Raw genomic sequence first — 10,344 nt, 5'->3', positions numbered from 1 at the left:
TTTCGGTCCTACTCCCAATGATCCTTACGCCCAAAACACTATAGCATTGTAAATGTAAGGGGAAGCCCCAAGCTTTGGAAATTTCGACTATCAAAGAAATTATTTCAAAATTCAAATATCAACCTAAACCATATTCTACTCTATCAATTCTTAGTGTGCAATCATTCTTAAGTGTAAAATGAAAGAGAATAGAATACACGGAGGTTATCTTAGTTTTATGACTTTGAGAGAAGTGATCGGAGAGTTGAGAGGGTTTGGGACATGCTTCAAGTGGTCAATATATCTATGTACGTAATTGACACTTCAAAATAGAGCAACATGTTTCCTAAAATTTTAACAAAAAGATTTTGTTTCCCTCGAAAATGTCTCGGTATTACTGTTCTTATTTATTAAGCTTACCCGTTTTCTTGTTGCGTATGATACTCATACCTTCACAAGCATGAGGAATGTGTTGACCTCTCTGAAATACTTTCTTGGTGATTTCGGAGTTGACCTATCATGTTCATTGTTCTTGTCTGTTTTCCTTTTAGATTATGACAAAGGGGGAGAGAATCTAGACACGACATATAGAAAGGGGGAGTACAAGGATGTCAGTCAATCCACGATACATCAAACAGGGGAGTTAAACTCAAACATGTATTAGTTGTAGAGTTCATTATCAAAAAAGGGGAGATTGTTAACTTATGATATTCTGGTTAATGACAACTCGCAGGAATTAACAAGGAATAATATGAGCAGCCTGAAAGTCATGGAAACATTACGGAAAACAACACAAGCCGAAACAGAATCCTAGTCTGGATTAACAAAGAAAAAAAAGGAAAGACAGGAAGCTAAAGAAGGGAAATAAATATTTGTAAATCAATCAGCCGAGACTAAGGAAAAGAAATATGTGTAAATCAATCAGCCAAGATTGAAGAAAAAGAGTAAAGATCAGCCAAAGATTCAAGGAAGGGATTGAAGATCAGCCAAAGATTCAAGAAAAATATTGAAAATCAGCCAAGATTCAAGGAGTTCATCTAACAAAGGAAGGAATTGATTTAATCATATACACATAGCTGATATAGACATGATTCAGCAAATCAATTCAAATAAATCAAGGAATCGTCTAAGGATTCTTGATTTAAAACTCCCCCGGGTTTCCAAAATAGGGCATCATATTTCACAGCTATTTAAACTTGTCTCAATCTTAGATGTGAAGCACACACTTCACTTGAACTTATATTTTAATCTTATTTTATCTTTCATAAAAATATGTACACCTTTGAGTGAATAATTGTAACGAAAACAAAAAGAAAGATCTGAGTGTAGGTTATACAACTAGAGGCTGTGTCAAAGAAGAATGTTTGATTTGCCTATCAGAAGGGCTCTTAATCGTAATATTCTGTAACACCCATGTTATCAACAAGCTCTTAAGGAAACCCTTGTAACCCAAGGGGACTGGACGAGGCACTATAACGGTGATCCAAACCAGTATAAAAACACTCTGTGTTATTTACTTACTGCAAGTTATCATTACTGTTTGTCTGTTTTACTAACGTGCAGGTGAGTCGACTGACCAGAGTAGGAAGTCGACTGAAGGGAATTTTAATTCACCCCCCTTACCTTTCAGAGTTTCCTTTTTAACCTGGATAATGCCCTTCTCTTTGTTAGCCTTGTGGGTAACCTGAATGATTTGGAACTCAGTGGATAGGTTGATCATGTTGGTGAAGGAGATGTTGCCTTTTTTTAATTGAAAAGGTGGTTGTTTCTTTGGAGACAAACGGCCCAGAAGCATTGAGGGAGGACAACATCCCAAAGAATGTGGTTGTTGTACTCTTTGGTGGCAATGCAGTTCTAGGTGTTATGTCAATTCTCCAGGAAGAGCATGTTTCTATCAAGCTTATGAATCGAGGTATTGCTCACCATGATGGTAACCCATAATTCAATAGCTTGGTACATATGAAGAACATCTAGTCTATGTCCTCACTTTGGTCGTCGCGCATATTTGTCAACCAGGGTTGAATACCAAGCCAATTTTGTTATGGTTTTGGAGCAAGGATTTTTTTGTGATACATGAGCTAGATGAAGGTTTTCATTTTGTTGGAACACATCATGTTCTGGATCCAGTCAAACTTCTTATTTCCTTGATTTGGCATGAAGTGAGTGGCTTTTGAGTGGATAAGCATATAGGGACTGTTGGTGGTAAACTTACCATTATTGTTGAGGATATAGAGTCTTGGCGAGATCTAAAGTGACAATTGCTGTTCAACTTACGTCTAGGGCATGTGGAGTTCGCTTTCAGCGTAATCTAAAATGATAAATCATATCTAGTGTTAAGGATGATGGCATGTTTGTTTCCTGAGGTAAGGACAACCCTTTATTTTAACTAACTCTGTTCGGTCGCTTTTCATTCTGATACATTTATTACCGAAACAAATGGTTTTATCTTTTTCCGTACAATTTTCAAAGTTGTCCGTAAGTGGAAATTTTTAGGCGAAAATATTTTCCATACAATTTTAAAAGTTACTCTAAAATGGGGAATGGCTTTTCAATTTCATTTCTGGGACTCACGGATAGATCATGTGGAGAATGATCTCATCATTGGTTATCAAGGTAATTAATTATGACCTTTGATTAATAATATCAAATCTGTACACCCTTTCTTATGACAATCTTTGCTTATTCTGAAATGGAGGGGAATACTGATTGTATCATTTAGTTTAATTATTTCATACATTTTCCATAAAATTAAGTGAAATCGAAATAAATCAATATGAGATATTTGTACCATCAATTTAAAAAACTAATGTGCTACAACAACATTTATAAATTATGTTTGTTTTGTCAAAGTCATCTTACTATAATTACTTTAGTTTGAAATATCCTAGAAAGACTCATTAGATCCTATGAATTGGATATATATTTTACTTCTTTGACTTACATCCAACCATGCCAAATATTTGAGGATTTTCACATTGACTATATATATCCTTTGTGTAATTATTTTTCTATAAAAGAGTATTATGTATTATACAATAAATACTTCAACAAATTCCGTTAAAATTGAAAGAAAATTTACATTACATTTAATTTACGGATGAGTTGGACATTAAGTATAGTGTACTAACCATAATATCTATCAAGTCATTGACTCTATATAAGGAATCCAAATTTTAGTGTTTGACACCACAAACAAAAGACTACTCATAGTTTACCCTTTCTTGATTTTGGCTTTTCTAACCCTTTAGTAAGTGAACCTTTTGGGTTTGGATTTAACTTTTGTTAAATCTAGTTTCTTTCTTGATATAAAGAATCCATGTTTTTCACTTTTGGTACGACCCCTGTTTCTGGTTTCATGATTTTATTTATGGGATGAGTTTATTTGAGTTTCAAAAGATAGTTTTTTTGATTTGTTTCTTGCGAGAATTTGAGCTTTGCAGTTTTCTGTGTTCGTCTGTGATTTTGCTTGTTTAGTAGGATAGAGATTGAATTGTTTCTTTTTTGCCATTTCTGATGAGTGAATTCTTTTTTCATCAAAAAACTAATTATTTTTTTTTGATTCATTTGAGTGTTTTGTTTTTTTTTTTTTGTAGAAAATGAAGTTTTATTTATTCATTCAAGCGATTTTGGGGGAAAAAAGATCTTGTGACACAGAGGGGTCTTTTCTTTTTCTTGTATATCCTTTTACTTTGATAATGTTGCTTATTTTATTATGCTAACTAGAGCTGTTTTTTGTCGTTCACATTTCTGCTTGAATAATGGATACAAATTTTCCCTTTTGTTTTTGGCAATTTTTAATTCTCTGCTGCTATGTTTCTTAACAATTTTAATCGCCGGATTGCCACTGAATGATGTTACATTGAGGAATAGAGATTTGAGTAACTGAAATATAGTAGAATTTGTAATCCTTAAAGAATATTAATTCTTTTGCAGCTTTACTTGTATGATAATATTGCTGGTTTATTGAGCTAAATTTGAGTTTTTCTTATTGTTGTTAGCTTGTCTTTTGGAGTTCCACATATATGATAAATGTTTCTGCTTTATCGTTCTCACTGGAGTTGTTCTTGTTGCTATTAGCTTGTCATTTTTGTTTTTTGTTATTTAGCCTATCAAATAATTATGTTGTTATTTCATTTTTTTAGAAAATCTAATTCTGTGTTGTTATGTGTTTATCTTAACTTATAATCCTCTCACGTCCATATTATCACTTGAATGAACTTTTGTTGCAGGATCGAAACTGTGGCTAGTCACTTATATTAACTGATCAAATTACAGCAGTTATTAACACTCATAGAAAACATAATCAACATGATTGATGTTTACATCGGTGATGATGCAGATGAAAAGTCGTTGGTGATTTTAGATCATCAAAAAGGAAGAAGGAACAAGAGGAAGTTTGAATCTAAGATTCCTTTAGGAACTCCTTCTGATTCACATGTGTCGTCTCTTAAGGAGTTTCTAGAATAATTAGATAAACCAACTGAAGGAGTTACTCTTTTTTAGATTGACCCATCGACGAGCGGGTGTCCTCAGTTAGATGAAGAACAAGAAGTGGAAACTGCACCAAATATAGATTGGGAGGATACTAAACTACTCAACTTCTTGAGATTTTAACCCAAAATTTGTCCTTAATGTTTCAGAGCGCAGTCAAGAGGATTGCCAACTGTGGATATAGTCAAGAAATTTCTAAAAGGGTTATCTTGAAGAGTGGCCTTTAGCATGGCAGCAAAGATGCCGTCTCAAATGTTGACGATGGTGCCTTGGCTTTATTGAGTAGGAAAACGGTTCTCGATATTGGTAGACCTGTTGTATTTGCAGATTTACCGAGCTTAGTTGATTACACATTGCTGGAGATGGAATGTGTTCTGAGGGAGGTTAAGCCAGCTTTGCCAGTTGTAGAAGCAATGCGGTGGCTGTTAATATCGGACTTTAACTTGGTACATGCATGTACGATGGAAGGCTATAATCTGGTTGATTTATGCAGTCAAGAAAGTTCAGGCTATAGCTCATTTGGTTTGAATCAGTCCGAATCAATTTCTTAAAATACTCAGTCAAACCCGGATATACAACAATTGTCAAAACCTTTTACCTCAACTGCTCAATCCTTTCTTTCCAAAGTTCCTGTTAATAGTGAAGCCTCTCAAGAGCTTGAAGCTGAAAATTCACATATTTTTCAAGCGTCAAAAGGAAAAGGAAGTTCCATACCTTTTCCAAAAGAAGAGGCTAAATCGAAAGCAACAGTTTTTGAAGACAAATCGGGGACCGGTAAAAAGGCCCTAAATTCCAAGAAGGATTTTCATAGGCAAAAGACATATAAGTTTTGAGAAGAACTGCAGAAGCCGTACGGGTAAGAACATTAAGGCAAACATGACTGCTTGGGGTACTTTGGTTTTGGACAAGAAACTGGACTCGTCTTTTTCGGGTGCAACAAAGAAGAGTTCGCAGTCTAAAGTGAAAATTTTGGTTAAAATGCAATCAACCTCTAGCTAAAGAAAGTTTTGATGGTCCATGCCTTTCATCACCCATAGCACCTGCAAGTGACACTTCCAAAGTGCCACCTGTTCAAGATAATTTAAATGAAAAGGATTCCGATTTGTTTTCCAATGGAGCCTAAGTCCAGCAAAAAAGTCCCAGACAGCACAACTATTTCTTCTGTGCTGAAAGATTATTATGTTGGTATCCCATATGATGAGTCTTTGGGTAAATATGTCCCTCAAAATAAGAGAGATGAAACTATATTTTTGCTAACTTCCCATTTGAAGACACTGCAGAAGGAGATCCAAGGGTGGTCTGATTAGGGAAATGAGAAGGTAATGTACGCTAACCGGAGGCTTGGGAAGGACCAGACTGAGCTTAAAAGGATGAGGCAAGAAAAATAAGATGCTGACAATGTTCATCAGGAAAAGCAAATGCTGGAGGAAACCATCATGGAGAGGATTATGGAGATGGAGCGAGCGTTGGTAAATACTAATTCCATGGGTGAGACAATTAATTATCTTCTTAACACCTTGGAGATGGATAATATTTGACTAAAGAAGGATTTGGAGGCCGTAATGCTCTCTATCAGCGAGCATGCTTTGAATGTCAATAATGCTTTAGCATAAGAGCAGGATGCACTACAGAAGTGTCAAGAAGCGTACATGGAGAAGCGCTCATTTGAGGAGGATTTATCTGCTATCAAGCAGGAAAAAACTTCTTTACAACAACAGCGAGAGAAAGAAAACAAGGTTGTGGATCAGTTTAAGATACTTTTATTCCAGTTATTAAGATTCTTTGGCTAGTTGATCGAGGTAAAATATTTTTTTAACAAATATAGTTCGTGTTTTATGCAGCCTTACCGATAATACATTTGCTATTTGATATTCCATCTATTATGAAAATAAATTTGTAAATATCTATGAATTTCAGGTTCTATTGAAACAAGAGGAATCGGTGATACAAAGGTTTCTACAACAAGCTGATTCTCTGAAAGGTGAAACAGAACAACTCCGTGTTAAGGGAAAAGTGAAGCGTCATAATTTTAGAGAGAAGGTAGAGAGAAACAAGCAAAAGTATAAAGAAGAAATCCGAAATGTGATAGTGAAATCTCTCAATTGAGATTCCAATTTGAAAGATAAGAAATAGAGGCACTAAAGTTAGGAATTCCTCAATTGACAAAGGGTTTATCAACCTATGCAGAAAAATTTGATTCTAATGTTGTGAAGATGGAGAGGGAGTGTGTTATGTGAATGCATGAACATATATCAGTGGTTTTTCTCCCTTGTGCACATCAAGTCCTTTATGACGATTGCAATGTGCTTCACCAAAAGAAAGGAATGGATGAATGCCCTTCTTATAAGACACCAAAATTAAGGAGCGGATTAGTATCCACTTTCCTGATTTCGAATAGTTAACAACTTCATAATAGCAGTAGGAAAAGTTTCTCCTTTTCTTCAGGCGCTTCTTCCCTACCGTAACTGTAATAGTTGATAGGGAAAATGCAAAAAAGGTATAGATATATGTAGAAAGTACATGTAAAAATAGTTAAAAAGAGAGAAATGTGCTTAATGGTCGTAGTAAATCCCCAAGTTTGATGGTTTAATGCATAATGTCATTCTATGTGCTTAAACTTAATCTTCCTCAAACATTTTTTATACTTTCTCAAGCTCCCAAAGTATGATTCAAGTTTTGTGCACTTACACAGACTTACTTTTTTGAATTTAACCATTCGTTATTTGAAATGTAACATCCTACTAATTTTCTTCACCCAAGGGGTAAATTTTCATTCACATGATTCAAACTCGAGATATCTTATTCCTATTTTCCCTTATAGCACTTTGCAAACCAAACAAAATTATTAATTTCTTTGCCCCGTTCTATTAACTTACACCAGTTTTCTAACATAGTTTTCAATATTAACTCCATATGCTATAGAGTAGTTGGATCTTGATTGTCTACTAGCAAGAAGTGGAACATCTTTTGAAGTTAGATATGGACAAAGTTGATATGATATCACTTAGAACCGTTTTATTTTTTTGTTGATTTGGAAGTAAGTGATTCCGTTTCTACATAAGTTAAAATTTTAGTGGAAGTTCTTCCTTTGTATTGTTATATCTACTCATTACTATTATTCTCCTGTTCACAATGGCTTTGAAATTGTTGCATACATAGTATTGCATCCTGTGGATGTGGTCTTATTATTTCCATTACAACTTTATCAAAATTCAATAATTTTAATTCTGTGTGTATTTTATGATATTTTTTTTCTTTTCGTATTATCTTGAATGATCATATATATGAATATTGTTGAGAACATGTACAATTTTACAACAGAATCTAGTAGCCATAGCTTTTACGAAATCCATTTACAGCTTTACTCTTAGAAATCCCATATTTGTACTCAATATATTTTATGGAAAAGAGTCATATTGTAATTGTCCTTATAATCCGTTAACAACTTGACTCTTCCTCTTCATTTAATGTTTCACAATATATTGTATTGTATTATTTTGACGAATATAATATTTGAATAAATTATATTATATTTTGTAGTTACATATTTAAATTAACATTGATGGTCGCAATAGAATACAAGAGGTAACAACAATCCAAACAAGGTGATACACCATAAATGTGAAGTGGATGTAGGCAGTAGTGGTTTTGAATGATGTTATTTATGAAATCTAAATATTTATTTGGTTGTTGAGGAAAAAGATTTAATAATAAAATGTTTTTCATTCAACATCATCTTTAATTAACAGACAGCTGGTTTAATTTTCTTTTTAAAAAAAACAAACTCTATAAACTTTTGTTCTTTTGTAAATAAATTCAAAACTTGTCCACTAAGTTTATGCTATTTCTTTTTCCTTGGTCGTTATTGTTGCAAGCTGGTCTAATCTGAAAAACTCAAGTAAACCTGAAGTTTTATGCAGGTATTAGTTATATATGTAATTAGATATTCCGTCTTCTATGCTGCATAAAATAATCCAAATATTTCCTTTTAACTTATACGTGCCTTAGTTATGCGTGTTCCGAAATTGTCAACCAAACATCATATTAATTTTATACAAGAATAATTTATTTTCTATCTACTTATCAAGGTTGATTGAAACCATAACATTTATTGCTCGAGCCTCAGCTAAAAAGCACCTTCCCAAGTCTTCTTCTTCCGTAGCTTTCTCAATTTGAGACATGTTACTCAAGGAGGCTCGATAATATATTTTTACGTGTCCTATTTTACCACATTTATAGCATCTGAGAGGATTCTTGCCGTCATAGTTAGGAGACTCTTTCTTTTCTCCAGGTGAGCTTGAACCACTCGAGGATCAAGAGTACGTATATCTCTTGCTTTTTCTTTGAAGTTTCTCTAGTCCTCTACAAGAGCATCTCCTTCTCCATCTTTGACAAACACACTAGACAACTGCTTGTCTAGTAAATCATGTGACGACAACAAATTTTCAAACTTCTCCAAAGAACAGTTGTTCAGCCTATCCTTGAATCGCCATCACAAATGGAATATATTTAGATTACAACACGAATAAGTATTCTTCTCATTCGTACTTCAAAAATAACGTCTTTCTCATTCAACAAAGATGTCTGGGAACATAAGTTCTTAATCTTCATAAAATACTCGGTGATAGAAAGGTTATCTTAAGTTGTTTTAGACAATCAATTCTCCAATATTTGTAGCCGATCTTCATCCTTTTTGTTTAATAAGCGATCGAGGGTCGTCCATATTTCATGAGCTGATTTTCACCTTATAATATGATCAAATAAACCGGAGGAGATTGTCCTCTTCAGAATGAAATCCGCATTTGCATTAACCTGCTTCCACTTCTTGTATGTACTGCTGTTTTCCGGTCCGTCAGCAAGAGAACTTATGTAATTCCCATTAGCAACATCCCACAAATCATCTCCCACAAGGTATGATTTCATACATGTCTTCCATACCTTCTAATTAGACTGATTCAACAACTCCATCCTAGTCCATTAACACGACAGCTAAAATCCATCTACACAAACTATTTGAATCAATCACCAACTTGATCTTGAAATAACACCCATAAGTCAAATCTACGAATATGAATCTGATACCATGTAGAGAATAGCACAAGAGAAGTATAATCGGGGAAACCTTCTACTATCCCTAGACTGTTAACTAAGATTAGAAGGTTCAACTAAGGAAGATGAAGCTAGAAGGGAGAAACAATATTTTGGATAAAATAACTTTGTTATAGAAAAAGACTATTTGATTTAGGTTGTTCTTGGTTGCTTACAAATGACTATCGCCACCCTATTTATACTAGTGTAGTAATGCTTCTAGAAATTATCCTAGATAGATCTACAAGAAAAATCTAGATGACCCTATCTTCTAAATGTCTAACAAGAATCTAGATTATTCTATACTTTACTATAACTATCAAATTATTTTGAACGTCTAGAATTTTATTAAGTATGAATATTGAAGATATTTACTTGCACCTCCAAAAAATCAACTTTAATATTTCACAGATTTTTTGTAATAATTTTTACACCATTTTTGAATATAATCATACGGCTTAACTTAATCATTACAAACAGTGGTGAGATTGTATTGAATATGATGTCATCATCAATAATCCAGTTGATATAATAACCCTTTAACCAATTTCCTCACTATGCGCTCTAGACAATTGTGGAAAATATTTGGGTTAAAAGCACTAGAGACTGATAAGTTATATTATAATTAGCTAGTGCAAAGATATACTACTTAAAGCCGGTGATTTGGAGTTTAGGGACATTGGTAGGTTATCACATAATTGTTACAAAGATTAAATTTTCTCAAGTACATAGTTCCTGAAATGTATGCCCGTACTACTCCATTTACAAACAGTGGAGGAGTTATGA

General features: G+C 33.8%; 1 pseudogene; it reads left to right on the top strand.

Annotated features, from left to right (window-relative positions):
* The first annotated feature begins 4,287 nt into the window (after positions 1 to 4,287).
* On the top strand, positions 4,288 to 6,868 carry LOC107001453 (annotated as a pseudogene).
* The last annotated feature ends 3,476 nt before the right edge of the window (positions 6,869 to 10,344 follow it).

This window comes from Solanum pennellii, chromosome 10 (genome assembly GCF_001406875.1).
Source record: "Solanum pennellii chromosome 10, SPENNV200".
NCBI classification, from domain to species: domain Eukaryota; kingdom Viridiplantae; phylum Streptophyta; class Magnoliopsida; order Solanales; family Solanaceae; genus Solanum; species Solanum pennellii.
This window is presented reverse-complemented; position numbering and strand designations above follow the sequence as displayed.